The 18,393-nt window shown below is 36.0% G+C and overlaps 1 protein-coding gene across 4 annotated transcripts in view; it reads right to left on the bottom strand.

Annotated features, from left to right (window-relative positions):
• ZHX3 (zinc fingers and homeoboxes 3) overlaps positions 1-18,393 on the bottom strand; it is a 45,059-nt gene that overhangs the window by 15,354 nt on the left and 11,312 nt on the right. For 2 of the 4 annotated variants that reach the window (XM_083358799.1, XM_083358802.1), the window contains exon 2: positions 7,120-7,226. The gene's annotated coding sequence lies outside the window, so the exon portion shown is untranslated. Of the gene's footprint in view, positions 1-7,119; positions 7,227-8,201; positions 8,427-11,212; positions 11,310-18,393 lie in introns of those variants that run through there. The other 2 variants (XM_083358800.1, XM_083358801.1) reach the window with 2 other exon arrangements.

Below are 18,393 nucleotides of genomic sequence, written 5' to 3'. Positions count from 1 at the left end.
ACTGGATGTAGTATTCTACGTTATTGGTGCAATACAGGTAGTAACTGTTCAAAGTGACAATGGCACTGAAAAAAAGGGACTTATGACCATTTTTCACACTTACAACCATTACAGCATCCCCATGGTCATATGATAAGCTCCATTAACTTGAAATGAACCCCAAAATCAAAATACCCTATGACTAAACTTATAGCTGGCAGACCATTTATTTATTTAATTTATTGGTCATCCACTTCCCAAACAACTTTGGAAAGCTTCCGACAAAGAACCTATCCCTCCTTTCCCCCTCCCTCCTCTTCCTCCTACCCTCCCTATCCAATGCCTCTATTGATATAAAAGATATAATTTCTCAGTGGAACAGTGTAATGTCCCATTCTAAAAAGACCTCAAATGCAATCAGGGTGTTTTGTTTTGTTTTGTTTTGTTTTTTAAAAAGGAAGTTAAATTTAACTAGACAATGGCATGTTTAATCTGAAATTTTTCAACAGCCCAACCTTATTCCCTCAGAGTTAATATTTGCTAGGCCATTGCATCTAAAGTTAGCTTGAACTAAAGCACAGCGACAACGCATTAAAGTGTAATCAAAAGGACTGTTTGTACATTTCTGTTTCCCCTGGAACAGTTATATAATCACAGTCAAAAACCTGGCGCAGCCTCACTTCTGCAACTTGAGTTGTGTCCTAATCAGACCAATCATCATTGAATGCTTTTGATTAATAGGCTAATGGAGCTTCTGAATTTGCATAGTTGTAAGAGAACTACACAACTGAAAACAATATTACAGTTTCACAGCACAACAGACTACAGTTACTAAAACGTAGGATTGATTCACTCTAACATGACAATATGAAGTTGCTATACAACAAAGGAGACCGCTGGTTTATCTAACTTTAGTGCGATGAATCTGAGAAACACAGGACTGGAAGAGACCACAACATTGCCTATCCTCTTAGTATAGAGATTAGAGAGCTGGACAAGAATTGCTTAAATCCCAGGTTCAAATCCAGCTCAGTTATGAAGCTTGGTAGGTGGCTTTGGTTGCATGTACACTGTTTCTTATTAAATTATTTTTATTTCCTTGCCTTGGCAGTTTAAAAAAGTTTTACATGTTTTAAATAAAACCACTGACTGGGCTCTTTAATCTTTCAATATATACATCTGTGCCAGATACACACAACGATGGAGAATGCCTCCTTACCCTATTTGTGCCATTTTGCAAGCCAGGCAATGTTCCCATGTAAGACACACTATTGTTTAGCCTTATTTCAAGCAATGTAATATTGAAACTGAAAGTTACAGTAAAAGTTCCATTTAATGGTACTTCTTTTTAGCAAACATCAGGGATAGTATTCATGTTTTAGTATTCAAGTTTCAGTACTTCTATTTCTATTTCTGTTATAGAGAGGCTTAAGCCCTTTCTCCAAGCACAGAGTAACCAAACCGATAAAAATAGGAATTAATATCAAATCAAATCAACAGATTTATTCAAGGGAATACCACATTCCATGTGTTACATTCATTAGGAGGTCAATAGTACAAAGATTAAGCTGTTGGTTTTGATTTCACTTAAAAAAATAATTAGCATGTCTTCTAAGCTCCAGAAAATATTTCACATAACTCTTATTGAGATTTGTGATTTATTAATTGCTCTTCATCTTCTTCCTTTGTCTTTCATATAGGGAACAAATTTAGAGAAGTATAGCTTTCTTGCACACCCACTCAAAAAAAAAAGAATTAGGAACTATATAATTATACTCTATATCAGGGGTCCCCAAGCCAACCCCTGGTCTGTGGACTGGCACCGGTCTGAGGCACACCAGAAACTGGGCTGTGCAGGCAGCATGCGAAAGCATGCCCCCTCCGGTCCATGGAAAAACTTGTCTCCATGGAACTAGTCCCTGGTGCCCAATACTCTATATCATTATATATGACATTTCAGGAGAGAGACTGCATATTTTATTATGCTGATATCTTATTGCAGACATCATTGGCTGTGTTGACTGGCAAGTCCACATAGGGGAGGCTACAGCTTTCTTAGCCTCCGATTTTATTTGTAATATGTGGTGGTAATAGGACTATTTCTTAAAGTAGCCATCCTGAACTTCAATGAACTTGAATATTTGGAAATGGAATTGAATACTGTTACCTCTGGCCTCTAATCTAACAAATATGACTGATATCACAAAGACACTATAAACCAGAATGCCTTCTAAATATAATTAAAATGAGTGGAAATAGTTTATAGCAACAAAGAAAAATCCTATTAAATTTCTCTGAAATCTAACTTAAAATCAGGACATCCATTCTAATGACCAAATGAACCATTAGAAAAGGAGAAAAATGAGTTTACATGTGACGGCATTGTGCAAACTCTGGCTCTGAATTAATTTCAAATTAACATTGGTATCAGTAAATATCCAGTTGTGCTTTGTAGATGGCATCCAGTTTTAAAAATGTCTAATTGGCTTATACTAAAAGAAAAGCTTAGTGAATACAGTATTCACATTTATTTTTCAAATCAATGTAGATTATTTTATTCTTTATTTAATCCTTCAAGTCAATGTTGACGTCCAGTGACTAACTGGACAAGCCCCTCAACAAGATGTCAGAAGTGGCTTACTTGTTTCTAGGACTGAAAGAGAAGAATTGGCCCAGGAACATCCAGTTGGCTTTGTGCCTAAGATGCAACTAGAACTCACCGTCTCCTGGTTTATAGTCTGGTGCACCTTAATCAATACACCAAACTTGCTTTCAAATTATCATTTTGATTAAATCCATTTAACAGAATTCTTTAGCAGTGTATTTTTGTCTCTAAAACTTAGTGGTATCAGGCCTCAAGTCTCCCGACTATTCAAAAGTCGTTCCCCTGCAGTAACTTTTGCAAACATTTTTGGTTGAGCCAGTTCTAGATCTTTCTCTGCAATATAATCTGAGAGGTTATTTCAGCTTGGCTTATCCCATCCAAGAAGGCGTACATATCAAACTGTGGAAAACATCCAATTTGTAAGTTTAGTTAGTGACCTATTAATGTACTTTGAATTTGATTTTGAATATATGCACGATTTGCAGTTCCTCTATGCCATAGAGAGTTGTAAATGTACCAAACCCAACATAAGAAAAACATTGAGCTTTCAAATTTTCCTCTTTATTTTCCTTAGAGCCTTTTATCACGTTTCCCCACCCTCTTCACAACTTGCAGGTTTACAGCTATGTGTTCATTGAATCACTGAACTGGCTCATTCTTATAACAGAACAAACTGTACCACACTGAGAACGGAGCTGGCAGGGCTTTAACAAAAGATTCTCTTTCTACTTTTGGCAATATTTCTAGAGGCAAGATATAAAATGTCAAGGGAGGTCAAGTCAAGCAGCAGGTGTAAACTTCACAAAGGTAGTGAGCAGAGGTAAATGACAGTCCCCATTTTGTTTTTTTAAGAATAAAGCTGGAAGGAAATCTATCGTTTGTAGGCCTGATGCTTCCTGGTTTGTGAATGTAAGCTGGTTGTAGAAATCACAGTTTTCTTCAAATATTGGCAGGAATGGAGGAAAAAATTATTTCTGCCAAGAAAATAACATGAAAACATATTGAGGTAGTCACAAAGACTTCAAATTTTAACATTTTTTGACAGAATGATTCAGATCTTCAGCAGGATCAGAAAACTCTTTCCAATGCTGTTATAATGTTCCTAGAACAGGGGTGTCAAACTCAATTTCACTGAGGGCCGCATCAGCATTGCGGTTGCCCTCAGGGGGCCTGGTGGGTGTGGCCCGGGTGGGTGTGGCCTACTGGGTGGGTGTGGCTAAAGTGCATATGACCTGCTGGGTGGGCGTGGCCAGCTCTACATTGTTGGCATCAAGGGTGCCTATGGGGGCCTGGGCAGGAGTGGGACAGATCTGAGGGTCTCTGGCAGGAGGAGGGTCTCTAGGCCAGGGCCAAGGCAGTGGGGGCCGTTCCCTCACTGTTTCCAGGATGGCTTCCCGGGCCACATGAAACCACTTCACGGGCCGGATCCGGCCCCCGGGCCTTGTGTTTGACATGTCTGTCCTAGAACTTATACACTGTGGCAGATGGGTAATTTCAAGTCTTCCTAACCCAGACTCTAGATATTACAAAATTACAGGTAGTCTTGACTTACAACAATTCATTTAGTGACTATTCAACATTATAATGGCACTGAAAAAAGTGACTCATGACCGTTTTTCACAGTTACAACCTTTGTAACATCCCCAAGATCATGTGATCAATATTCAGATGCTTGGCAACTGATTCATATTTATGAATTCTGTGTCCCAAGGTCATGTGATCACCTTTTGAGACCTTCTGACAAGCAAAGTCAATGGGAAAGCCAGATTCACTTAACAACTGAGTAACTAACTAATCAGCTGTAGAGATACACTTAACAACTGTGGGGAAAAACTCATTTAATGAATGTCTCACTTAACAACAGAAATTTTGGGCTTAATTGTGGTCATAAGTTGAGGACTATCTGTGCATCTTTCAAGATCCTCAGGAAGCTTAGAAAGAACCAAATTAGGGAAAGCTGGGTTCTTCTGTGTTACTATCAGCAAGGAAAAGGCCATGCAGTGCCAATGTTTATAAGAAAGTTACTTAACTTTTATTTACTGAAATCTAAGAAAAAGAAAGTTGATCAGGACTAGGCTATTTTTCTCCAGCACGTAAAAGTCAGAAGAAACTCATTAGCTTCTTGATTTGTTCAAGATCTTAAAAATTAGTCTTTTATTAATTTGATTTTTCTAACTTCCTCCCACCGATCTCCTGTAATGTTAGAATGCATCTACATGAGGTTCTCAGAATGGTAAAAACACCCAGAAGGTATACCTAAACAAATGTGCAAGTGAGGAAGCTAGAAAAGAATCAGAACCTGCTCATCTAAAGTATTATTTCTCAAAGTGAAACTTACAGTTCAGCAATGAGTCCCTATGGAGACTGGCTGTATACAAATAAGAAAATAAGAAATAGTTAAACAACAAACTTTACCAAATGCTTCATTTCTTGCTTTGCAGCTATCACTTTCCATGCTGTTTCACATATTGTGCTATGACATGGTTCATTGAATAAGCCAAAGCTGGCTGAGTTCAGATAACTTATTACACAAACAACAATAAAAGACAACATAATAGAAAACTAAAGTTGCCAATGAGGGACAGTTCATCGGGGGAAGGCAAATATATCCAAGCATGTGAATAATCTTAATCTAGGTGTCACTGTTTTAAAACACAGGAAGTCTAGTTTTTGCTGAAAAAATCTAAGGGAAATGGATGCTTACTAATTTTAAGCAAAAAGTTATTTCAATATCACATTTTATTGTAAAGGTTTAAGTCTCCCTAATGTTAAATTCATTGCTGATAATTAAGGACACATAATTTTCTTGGGAATAACAGAGAAGTATTTTGCTTTTGGCAGGTCAGTGATAGTCAAATTAAGTGCTACTAACATCTTTAACAAAGGTTTGCTGCATCTGCAAATATTTAAAAACAAATCCCTCCAAAACAGAAAAAAGGGCTAAAATTCTTCCACTTCCTTCCATCACATTATTGTTCCATCTTACTACAGCTAAATTACCCATCCCTATCTCAAATTGTAACAAGAGCAATGACAAAGCAAAGCATCTCTCAGAATCTTGAGTTCAGAACAATGCACAAGGAGTACTATACAGGCAATTAGCATTACAAGCTAATGAATGAATGGAGCACATTTTTTCTAGAACTGTGTTGCTCAATGCTCACAACTCACTGCTTAAAGTTGCCATGGTTGAGAAATATACCCTTCTAGAAGAAGCTCTCCCCTCTGTCATCCAATGCTTAAAGACATTTGAGTTCAACTGCTTAACTCAGAGTTTTGAAACAGGTACTATTGCTATTTCTTAAGAATCATTTTCCCTAAATAGGAAGCTGCTTTACTAAGTCAAACCATTATATCAACATAACGCTCTGCACTGTGCACACTAATAATGACTTTCTAGAGATTTAGGCAAGGACTTAAGCAGGCCTGCCAATGATTGGAACCTATGAATGTTTGTGTGCAAACATTCCATTGCGACATAGTGATGGAGACTTTTCTTCTCTCAAAAAAAGATATTGTGCTTATTCAACTAGCAAAATCTCAGTTTAGAGCAAAGTAGCAAAAAAACTAAAGTGAATAATTTCAGTCACAGTTATAGCAGTTTGTGGGCAAAGCACTGCCAAGATTGGGATTTTTATGGAACATAAGAATAACAGGCATGAAGACAGAGGCATCATAGTGTTCAGCAATACACATGATGAGCAAGAGCGACACAGGCCCACCTGAATAGATATTAGGCTACTCAAGTGCCTACCCAGAGACAGTGGCTAGGTGCCCTATTATTTCAGTCCTATTTACTCTTAGCCTACAATAGGTCCCCTGAGTATCACTGCTGCTCACTGGTTTTAACTGCTGCTTTTGATTTTGTCATTATCTTTATTACATTTTGTGATTTAAGGCTTTTCACATATCATCTTGCTTTACTCTTAAAATATACTTTGGATAACTTAAAGTCAACTAGCAATGAAAAGTTTATAGGCTAAGAAGAATTGATTGTCCCTTCCAAAACAGAGAGCAGCAAGGATGCAGCACCTCGTGATCCAGAAATATTTTATTGAGTTCAAAGCAATATTCTCTCCAATGAATATGTGCGGAGATATAGCCTTATTGCTAAGACTCCTACTGATGTTGAAAGAAAAGTGTTTGTAGTTGCTATCTTAAGAAAAGAATAATGTTGGAGTTTATCAGAAAGATGAAGACTAAAACTGTGGTTGTACCACTGACAAAAGCCAGTTTGGCTTTAAAAGGAGAGAAAGTGCTAACTTTGCTAAGGAGAAAAAAACCGTTTAAATGTATCTTCCCCTTATAGTCATGATAGTGACTAAACTGACATCAAGAATATCAGTGTAATAATGTTTCTTAAATATATACATATAATGAAATATAACTACATTTTTAAAAATCCACAAATAAAAGCTAAAATGCATTGTATTAATTATATACCACATACATGTTCCTATCACAAAATTATGATGATCATTTTAAAGAGAGAACAAAGCATCAAATAAAAAACAATAAAAAGAAAAATGTGATACCTGAAAAATAAATAACTTCTCAGTCTAACACTTTTCAAATTCTCTTTTTTTCCTTTTAGGCATCATAAGATCTTTTGTGTCTTGTCAGCTGCATTCCAAATTCAGTCCTGAAAACATTAAGAAACTTCGTTTTAATATAAAAAGTATTATTACTATTTCAAAGACAAATAACAATTTCTTTATTTTTAAAGTTAAACACCAGAGATTATTGTAAATGTATATGTTATATACCAGAGTTTGTTGTATATGTATATGTAATTATCAATTTAAAATTAATTTAGTTTTCCTCCCATTTTGACAAATTTCACTGTATTTCTGTATCAGTTTTTTTAAAAATGGCAAATCTGTGCAAATAATAAAACATTTCTCCTCATAGTCACATTTGTGTTAATCATTTTATCATACATATTGATTCAAGCTTTCTTTGTACTTTTTCTACACGCTTCCTTAATATACATTTTTCTGAAATATATATAGAATGTATATATATTCTTTGCTCTGTAAAAATCATCTTAAAATTCAGAAAGGCCAGAATATCAAGTTATTTATATTTTGGTTCACAAATTGACTGAGGTGGTAATAGCTAGATAAATCTATGAAATGTGAGCCAAATTATTTTCTTTTCCATTTCTATTTGAAATCGGCCCTTACCCTTGACACTAGCATTGCTATGTCTCCTTGATGAAGGATAATTTATCTGCAGGATAATTTAAAACAGGGGTCCCCCAACCCCCGGTCTGTGGACTGGTACCGGGCCACAGCATGCCAACAACTGATCTGCACAAACAAGCAAAGCCCCATCCATGGGATGCAGGCAGCACACAAAATCATGAACTCTGTGGTAAACCTTTCTCCATGGAACCGGTCCTTGGTGCCCAAAAGGTTGGGGACCTCTGATTTAAAACACACAAATAATTTTTCTAGAAATATTACAGAGCATTTCTTCTCAACTCAGAATTCATGAGGAGAGAGAAATGAACCATCAGAGGGGAAAAATACTTGATTCAAGCATAAACATAAGTTTTAAATAGTAATCCAGTCATGTGCTTATCTTTTACTTTTCTCTTTTTTGTATTGCTTACCTAGATGCCACTTTCCTTTTTATCTTTATCTACTTCCCTCCTTTTTTCTATTTTCTGCATCAGTTTGCTATCAGGCTTTTCCTCCCTACTCTATTCCCAAACTATGAGAATTGGAGATTAACCTCCAAAGCATATGAAGTATGGGGAAAAAACCCCTGCAAGTGACAAGTAACAATAGATTAAACAGCAACTAATACAAAATCAATTGAATTCCTATCATTTTTGTACTTTGTACACTTTTTGTCATGCACATAAGCATCTTGCTCTTCTCCTGTGACTGCACAAATTTTACTCAATGGGTTAGGATGCTGAGCTTGTCGATCAGAAGGTCGGCAATTTGGCAGGTCGAATCCCGAGTGCCGCGTAACACACTGAGCGCTTGTTACTCGTCCCAGCTTCTGCCAACCTAGCAGTTCAAAAGCACGTAAAAATGCAAGTAGAAAAATAGGGACCACTACGGTGGGAAGGTAACAGCGTTCCATGCGCCTTTGGCGTCTAGTCATGACCACGGAGATGTCCTAGGACAAGCGCTGGCTCTTCGGCTCTGAAATGGAGATGAGCACCGGCCCCTAGAGTTGGAAACAACTAGCATGCATGTGTGGGGGAACCTTTACCTTTTTTAAACAGAGAGAAGATGAAATGTCTGAGCATTTTCTTCCAGCCTAATTGGATGGGTTTGGGTTTTTTTGGTGATCTATGGCTATCAGGTGAGTTAAAAATAAGCTGAAGCAGCTGTTATTTATTTAGCATATGGCATATCATACATGGATTAGCGATGTATATTAACATTTCACCTAGATTAGTAAAACACAATAAAATATAAATGCTAAAAAGATCTATGCTCAAATACCAATGTCTATGCCATCCAACGATTGAAGCACAGCATCATTTATATTTTTTCAAAAATCAGATACAGGACTGGTATATACCCTCAGCTTACAGCTGGTCACTATATGATCTACAGATTGAGGTGGGACCTCACAGCCAGACTATTCTGTAGACTTTCCTGGCTCTCAAAATGCATGGCAACAAAGCAGCTCATTTTGACCATTCAGACCAAGATCAAATACATTCTAATTCCAAGAGATGTAATTTCTCTTGGAGGGTTCCACACAGGATACAAAAGTGTCAGTCTTTCTTTCTCACTCCACTGAAGTGTGAAAATCAGAAACAGTAGCAATGAATGCTTTTGCTTAATTTCAATACGGTGACTAGATATTAGAGAGCACTGGGGTGAAGGGGGGACAGACTAAACTGGACAAGCATCATTTATTTAAATGCTACAAGCCAGCTGCTGCCCATGTCATTTGCTTACTGAAATTCCAAAACCAACAATTAAGAAGCCAAGAAATTGTTTAAACTCATACATCAAAAAATAAAATTAAAATTAAAAAAATTATAAGCCTTTATAAATCTGCAGCTTCATTTTTATTTTGTACTGTTTGCTTCTTTTCTCCTTTTAAAATAGCAAATTAATGCTTTTTGTGCTCTGAACAATATTTTGGTTTCTTTACATATCAGTTTCTTGAGGCTTCAGGCTAAATATTACAAGAGTAGCTATGAAAGAAAAACATTTTCTCATTATGAAAATGCAGAGGACTCAGATAACAATGATTTCATTCCTTGTAATATTCATATGTTACATTTCACAATGCAGATCATTGAGCAATATGAATTCACGGAGAGTCCTTCCTAAAGATTACAACTACAATTTCTAACTGTAACAATTTTAAAACTAAAGTCCAGAGCACTAGGGGAAAAATGCACAGAAAATAAGGGTGAAGATACCATACCAGTTCCTAAAATTGGGAATTAGAAAAACTGCAAGTAGCAAGACAAGTTATTACAGATGATCTGGGAACCCCAAGAGAAACTCTATGGGCTAATAACAGTTTTCGACTTAGACAAAGACTAGTCCACCATTTGTGAGCCATCCATTGACATACATTCTGGCAAACTCTCACAAGATAGAATACTGTTTTGAGATCATACCCAAGCCTGTTTTTGACTATGGCAAGGAGAGGCGAGGAGATATCTTCCACATCCAAACCCCTCAAACAGAGACTCACTTCATAGCCCTTGTCCTATCTATAATTTCCTAATTAAGGAGTAAGGAAGACATTATTGCTTCCTCCCAAATACAATTATTGCTCTCTCATCAATATTCAAAGCTATGCTGTTTCTGATCATGGATGCATGGTTAGCCTTCTCCATGAATGCAACTGAAACCTCTTTAAAACATCTAAGGAAGGTATTTGGTTAGGGCAGTGAACGCTTTATGATAATTACAGCCTGTGTAAGCACATGCTTTTCAAGGCTGTACTTTTCAAGGCTGTCTTACCAATCAGCTCACTGGAATATTTCAACTTCCATTAGTAGGAGATAACAGGCAGCTGTGATTTTGGAGAGTATAAGAAAGGGAAGGGGAGGGGACAATGTTGCTGATGTTTTACCCTTTTATAAACTGCTACACATATTTATTCAGTTAGCTTTTTATATTTGCTGCTTTTCTATAGCAAGCTCTACACAAAGGCTTAGCATTAACTTGCTGGTTAGATGATACTTGAATTTGGGTTGAAAGGGGAAAGGGATTTTATTATAAAGCATGTGAACAAACAAAACAAGTGAACTAGCATGTATTGCAGTGTAATATAACAGGAATAATAAATCAGATAGCTCATGTAAATAAAGATTGCTGAGTTTGCTATATTCCAGAAGATTGACCCAGCTTGATTCAATGCAATTCAAATGCCCTGTCCATTTCTTTGCAGAAAAGGATGGCAGCAGTAAAAGGAAAATGCAAACAACATGTGAAAGAGGAACAAAGATATTGAAACCTCTGTCACAATATTATTGTTCCAGCTCAGTGATTCTCAAGCTTGGCAGCTCTAAGATCTATGGACATGCTGGTAGAGGAATTCTGGGAGTTGAGGTCCACACAACTTCAATGGGGAAGTTTTAGCAAACTTTATGTTAATGGTAATTTTATTTTTCAGTCCCGTGGAATTTACCTTTCCCCATATCTTGGATATACAAAGAAGTTTTCCATCTTGGCTCCATCAACCAAGAAAATAAGTTTTCTTGGTTGGTCAACCAACAGCTCAGCTTCTAGGCAAAATTAGAAGAAAATATTCCAATGCTCGTCTCTTTACATTTATTCATGTTAATTATACCTGGTATAATTATCATCCAGTGACTCAGTTCTTAAATACTTAAATATGTTAAGTCTATATAATTTGCTGTCATTTGAAAACTTGATTCTCTTTAATCTTACTCTCAAATCCAGAGCAATTATAAACATATTTAAAGAAACAAGAATACCAATATAGAGCCTTACAAATTGTCATCCTGCACACAGTTTGTAAACTATACATTTATTTCTATTCTAGGTTAATTGCAAGCAATTAGGAAAGCTATGGGAAATCAAGTATTAGCAGGATCAATGACATCCACTGCAACCTAAATTTTGCTTCCATCATGATTTTTTTAAACAGAGGTATGGTGAGATTTTAAAGTTCTCAACTAAATGTTGCAAGATATGGCCACATAGCCTCTCAGTGAGATTAATAAAACTTGTGCAATATTTGGAAACTACTTGAAATTGAAGTCACTTTTAAAATAATTGGTAGACAATGCCCAAAGGCTAAACATTTTGTCAGTTCCTTATTCCAGATTCTGTTGTCTTGAGTCACAACTATGTTTACAGATGCTTTTAATGAAGAAGTTTGTCAAATATTTTTCACCAATTCAAAATAAAACTGCTACATATTAGAGGACAATTTCCAAGAAAATTAACCCAAGGTGTACTGCAGAATAAGTCTACTACTTAAATGTACAATAGTCCATGAGTTAGTGCCTGTCATTTGGGTAATCTATTGGAAGTAAGCAACACAAGTTAAAAGAAAAATATGCCACTTTTGGAAGGAGAAAATATCTAACACTAGGAAAAGCTTTATACATTACTGACTCTTGCCCACAGAAATAAAACAGTGAAAAAGATAAGGTAAGATTTATAACAAACTCTCTTTTGTTTATTCTAATGCTGATAACACACTGTTTACACATCAGATAAGAGTTTGTTCTCATTTCTCTATATTTCCTTGCAATACTGCAACAACCAAGTAGGGAAAAATTCAAGGAAATGGAAAGTAACAGATCCCTCATTAGGTGAGTGGTCTATAGTGTTATATCCTGAAATAAAACTTGATCTTCAATACAAATTGCATGTCTACCATGAAAGATACCTCAATTATGCTATGGCTTTATACTTGGAAAAATAGGGCAAAAAATGAAATGGTCTATAGAAAACAATTAAAACTCTTTTAGTTTACATTGTGTATGTTTATAGAAATATATGTACAAAGTTTGAACATTCAGAAAAGTCTTACATAAATGCAAGATGATCACAGTAAAATGATATTGTAATTTAAGCAGTATTTCAACAGCTTTTGATGCTTCAATATCATTAAACCTGATTTGGCCTAAATATATTTCTGACCAAATCCACCAGCTTACTAGATATCTAGTACATTATATCTACAAACACAGCGTTATGTACTGTATATAAAATGTGCTTTTCAGCTTTGAGTCTCCCGGGGTGTTCATGGCATCAACTCGGGCTATATTGTAAATGTGTCTGAAGTCTTTGACATAATCACACACCAACATTGACATTTTTCCAGCCAACTGGTAAACCAACTGGTACATCATGTTGTGGGGAACAATCCAGAAATCCATGACTTCAGATTATGAACAAAAGCAATCAGCCAAATGCTCAACTGACTCCTCTCCAGAGATAATTATCATTCACCTTGCCCCAGTCTTCCAATTTAATTTAACCAAACTTACTTTCCCCAAATCAAGCCTAAATAACTATTTGTGAGTGACAGCTCAGTACTTGATTTGGAGCTGCCATCAACCCCAATTTTCAGTTTAATTGTCTGTTCTGTTAAAATTCTGTCCTAGAGCCTGTAAAGTTTCTTTCAAACACTCGACAATCTCAAAGAGTGAATTTAATACATTTTGTGCAAATAATGAAGAAAAGTTTTTCACAAATATAAAATGTCTAACCAAAAAGGTAGAGTACAAAATTCAAATTAAATTGTATTATTTACAAAATGAACCTCTAATTATAATAATGATTAGAAGGCAAATTTAATCATATAGTATCTTATGTGCATGCTTTTGCTATTATATATACAGGATACACACAGATCAGAATTTTATCTATAAACTGGTAAGGATACATTGATTTCAAGAAGAAAAGAAGCAAAATTTTAACATAGCATTTTACTCCATCATACTTGAGAATCACCTGAGGCACGGACTTTTAGAAAACTAATCCAAGCATCTTATGATTTTTTATCAGTTTTTTCAAGGAATGCTGAGCTCCATTTGTCAACAAAGGATTATATATGTGTATAAGCATACATGTACACAGAGAGGGTGTATGTATCTATTGCAAATATTTCACAATTAAATCTATGTTTGAGAATACACATACTAAATTCAGTATTTATATTTGAAAGAACTATTCAGTAACTCATGAAAAATTTTTCACCTGGGGAATCTTTTAATTCAATGCTTTAAGATCCAGCAGCAAGATAAAAGAAGAGGAGGGAAGTGAGACAGGGTTAAAAGAATCCTGAATATTTTGAACAAATGTAAATGTTAACAGCAAATTTCACAGATAACAATATATAAATTAATGGCCAATTTGTAAAGTTTGCATTACTAATCTATTGTATTTTGTACTCTACATACAGGTAGTCCGAAACGTATGATCAGTCATTTAATGACTATTGCAAGTCACAGTGCTTAACATCTGAGCAACCATATGATTCACTTAATGACCATGGTGATTTGCTTTATGGCTGACATTAAAATGATCATAAAATCGAGTGTAGCCATGTAGTGCCTCTACTTACAACCACAATGACTTTCAGTTTCAGCTTAATTTCCAGGTTCCATTGTTATCGTACGTCAAGGACTATCTGTATTTCCTATTGTTATACTCCAGCCACAAAATTTTCTTCTTCAAAATCTGTCTCTTTTTAAAGATTTTTTTTACTCTTTTCTGTGTGGTAAGTTAGTAGAAAAATAAAGCAGCAGAATAATATATTTCATACAGGTCTTGCATTTAGAAATGACCGATTTGAGAGGAAAGGCTATCTTCCTTTGGTGTGGCTTTTTGAGAATTAAATGATTTAGGAATCAAGTGAAAAAATGAATTAATATGAACAGAAATAGATGTATACATGCGTTTCGGTATGTGTATTTTGATTTTCCTTGGTTGGCAGAGATCAGGCTCATGTATTACATTCATCATTCTTTCTTTAGTCATGAATTACATATTCACAGCTTTCCTAGTGCTTCAGTTTTATTATTAGGCTTATATTTTGACTTCAATTTCTTTGAAGAATTTAAGTAATGACATTTATTATGGCTAAACATGGTACAACCAGGAGATGTTAATTTTTTGTCTTATTATATCCCATCTTGGATGACTCTATGAAATAAAAGAAATAAGCCCTAAACATTAGTGCTGTTTCTTTTCTCAAGCTCCCTTTATGTATCAGTAGAACCCCCGTGAAGCTTTGATAACATTCAGTAATGAAAGTATGTGAAGACTCAGAAAATCTGAAAGGGGTCAATACTTTTTCATGGGACTCCCTTCCAGTGATCAAGCACAAACTGTAGTCATCTTAAAACACCCTGCTCTCAAGACTTCCTTTTTGCATAGACTGTGAAATTCAAGAAAACTTAAATCACACTGAACAACACATACAAAAAAACTTTGCAATAGTTATTTAGTGATGTCATTAACAGCACACATCCAGACAATGCTGCTGACTAACTACTGAAGTGCATAATTGTAGGATTAATTCTTAGAAAGAGCAGTGTGTGCAAAACAGTCATTGTACATATTTTCTTTTTCTTGGAAAAATCCATACAGTTAAGCTTAAGAATTAAACCTAGGGCACTAGGCAGGTTCTTAGTATATCTTGCCCTACATGGAAGAGCATTGACTAGTCTAACATCAACTGCAGATAGCAAGAGGTAACCAAAAAAATAAATCTCCTGTTTGGACCTGCTCTCTAGTCAATGTTCATTCTGATCCCTCTACAAACAAAGCCCTCAACTTACAACTATTTATTTAGTACTTGTTCGAAATTAAAACAGATTGAAAAGAGTTACTTACAACCAGTCCTTGCACTTATGTCCATTGCAGCACCCTCATGATAACATGATCAAAGTTAGGGCACTTGGAAACCAGCATGTATTTGCAATGGTTTCAAGTATCCCAGGTTTATCATCGTTTGCAACCTTCCCAGCTGGCTTCAACAAGCAAAGTCAACAGAGGAAAGCCAGATTTACTAAGGATTGCACGACTCCTTTAACAACTGCAGTGAATTGCTGAACAACCATGGAAAACTCATTGAACACCCATTTTGCCTAATAATATCTAGGGAGATTCTCAATCATCCAGGTCATGGTTGTTCCAAAGGTACTTTTCCAAAAGGAAAATTTTCCAACATTTTTTTGGATTTTGGATCCAGGTCATCCAAAAATCAATGAACTGGATCAGCATTCTCCAACCTTTCCAATTTGATGGCCTGGCGCGTGCACCAGCCTACCACTCATGCAGCCCAGTTGCGAGTAGGCGGCCCGGTAATGGGCTGCAGCCCATAGGTTGAGGACTCCAACCTGGATGATTGAGAATCTCCTGAGTGACCTTGGGTCAGTCACTCTCAGCCCAACTCAACTCACAGGTTGCTGTTGTGGGGAAAATAGGAGGAGGAGGAACATGCATTGGATATGTTCAACCCTTTAAGTTATTTATAAAAATAATATAGGGCGGGATATAAATAATCAAATAAATAAATGACCATTCTACTTAAAGATGTGTATACTTGCAATATCCCCTCATGCACACAATGCATTCACATCAAACGGCTGTCCAGCTACTGTAAAATTTGGTGCAATTCTCATAAAGTTTAGATTTCCCAGTTATTCAAAAATAATCACACAAATTTTTGTTATTATTCTGAACATGTAAATATTAAAATAGTGCTTTGTGTTTATATTCTAATATGTTACATTAAAGAAATAATTTAAAGAGGCAGGGAATGTGAGCAGAAAAGCTAAAAAACAAGAATATGCAGGGGTTTTTTGCAAATAATGAATAAAAATACTGTAAAACACCAGTGAAATATTTCAGGGGAAAAAGTGGATTCTGTATCACACCACAGACAGCTTAAATGTTTGTTAGAATATTTATAACACACACATTATTTGTTACATAATATAAATTGTAGGAAAAAGAAAGTTTTTCTCTCTTCCTCACTTTTATATGCACACAAAGAATAAGCTCAATTCCGAATTTCACTGTTTTACTTCCTCTGCAGACTTACTGTGAAACCCAATAAAATGGAGATAACAGAAAGATCAAAAGTTAAATCCCAGTTCAATAATCGCAACATGTAGGGACTGTCTAAACAGTTATTCGGACTTTCTTTGGACCTAAATCTAGCAAACATTGCAGTTACAAAAAATACTATATAACAATTAATATAGCATGGAGAACGTAGATCTTTCAGTTCTGCAAAGTATATTACAATATGTTACTCAGTCAGTTTCACTTGATCAGTGTTGTCTTCTCTAGTACTTTAAAAGCAAAAATGCTCCCTTACTTTAGACCTCTGTAAAAACAGCAATAGCATTATTCCCGTATCTTCTAACTAAACTCAGACTTCTATAGTCACTTCTACAATATTTATGCAGGGTTCCAATGTTATTTGGTAACTATAACAGCAGAATCAGGTTTGTGATGTCACAGCAAACCCTACATACTGTAGGTCAGGGGTGCTGGCCTGTGGGCCGGTTGCATCATGAGAAGGCCATGCCCACCCCAACTCCGGCAATGCGAAAAAAGTCACGATACATCGCAAAACATCACGTGACGTGGTGAGTTTGACACCCATGTTGTAGGTAGTCCCAGAAGTGCTTTTTCAAGAGGCAACTGGACTTCCTTGTTTTTCTTTGAAGACATTTCACTTCTCATCCAAGAAGCTTCTTCAGTTCTGATTGGATGGTGGGGAATGGAAGGATTTATATTCTTTGCAGACAAATGACCAGGAATATAAATCTTTCCATTCCCCACCATCCAGTCAGAGCTGAATAAGCTTTTTGGATGAGAAACAAAACGTCTTCAAAGAAAAACAAGAGAGTCCAGTTGCCTCTTGAAAAGGCACCTTTGGACCAACCATGACCTGGGTGACTGAGAATCTTTATAGACATACTGTAGGTAGGTTTTCTGGACTCACTCAGACACTCCTAGTCAGATTGTTGGTCAATCTAGATGGAGATTCTGGAAGATGAAATTCAGCACATCTGAAAGCCATAATGATGGACGGGAGATTATAAGTGGTGACTTATTCAGAAAGTACTCATACTTTCCATACTAAGTGAAAAATAAAGATAGGAAACAAGAAGGCAGCCAAACTATTTTAAACTTCCAACTAAAGTTCAATTTTACAAAATACCCCAAAAGGATTTTACTCTTTGGTGATTAAGATTTCAACATACTTTGGAAGGAACCCAGCTTTGAACAACAAAGACCTTGACCTACAAAGTTACCAAGAAGTTGCCAGGGGAAAAAAAAGCGTAATAAAAGAGTAAGCTATGAAAAATGCTGAGCAGGTGAGTCTTACTGTAAAAGCCTCTATAAAAATTCTTCCACAGCATATAATGTTCTAAACATTCTTCTAGGTGCTTATTATTATATCTCACTCTGCAAATGGAATAGAACAGTTAGAGCAGACAACAGGCCTGAGGTCAAAGATCTTGCTGATTTTCAAATCAACATAAATTCTGCATTTCTTCTTTCATGTCCATTTCCTCTGCCTATTATCCTTTTTGAACATTTCTCAGTTTCCACCTTTGTTCTCTTGCACCTCATAATGAGAAGTTACTCTTGGCTACTGCTGCCCAAGTTTCATACACACCGTTCCATTCCTCTCCTAGATGAAGAGGATTCTCAATTCCTCTCTATTCTCTGTTGGATAGATCACACGTAGTAGATAGGCCACACTCAGTATTGCATCCAGTTCTGAGCCCAATGTTTTAAGAAGGCTATTGAGAAAAAGGAACATGTCAAATGACATCAACGAAGAAGATAAGGGGTGTAGAA

The sequence above is a fragment of the Vipera ursinii genome (assembly GCF_947247035.1).
Source record: "Vipera ursinii genome assembly, chromosome: 3".
NCBI classification, from domain to species: domain Eukaryota; kingdom Metazoa; phylum Chordata; class Lepidosauria; order Squamata; family Viperidae; genus Vipera; species Vipera ursinii.
This window is presented reverse-complemented; position numbering and strand designations above follow the sequence as displayed.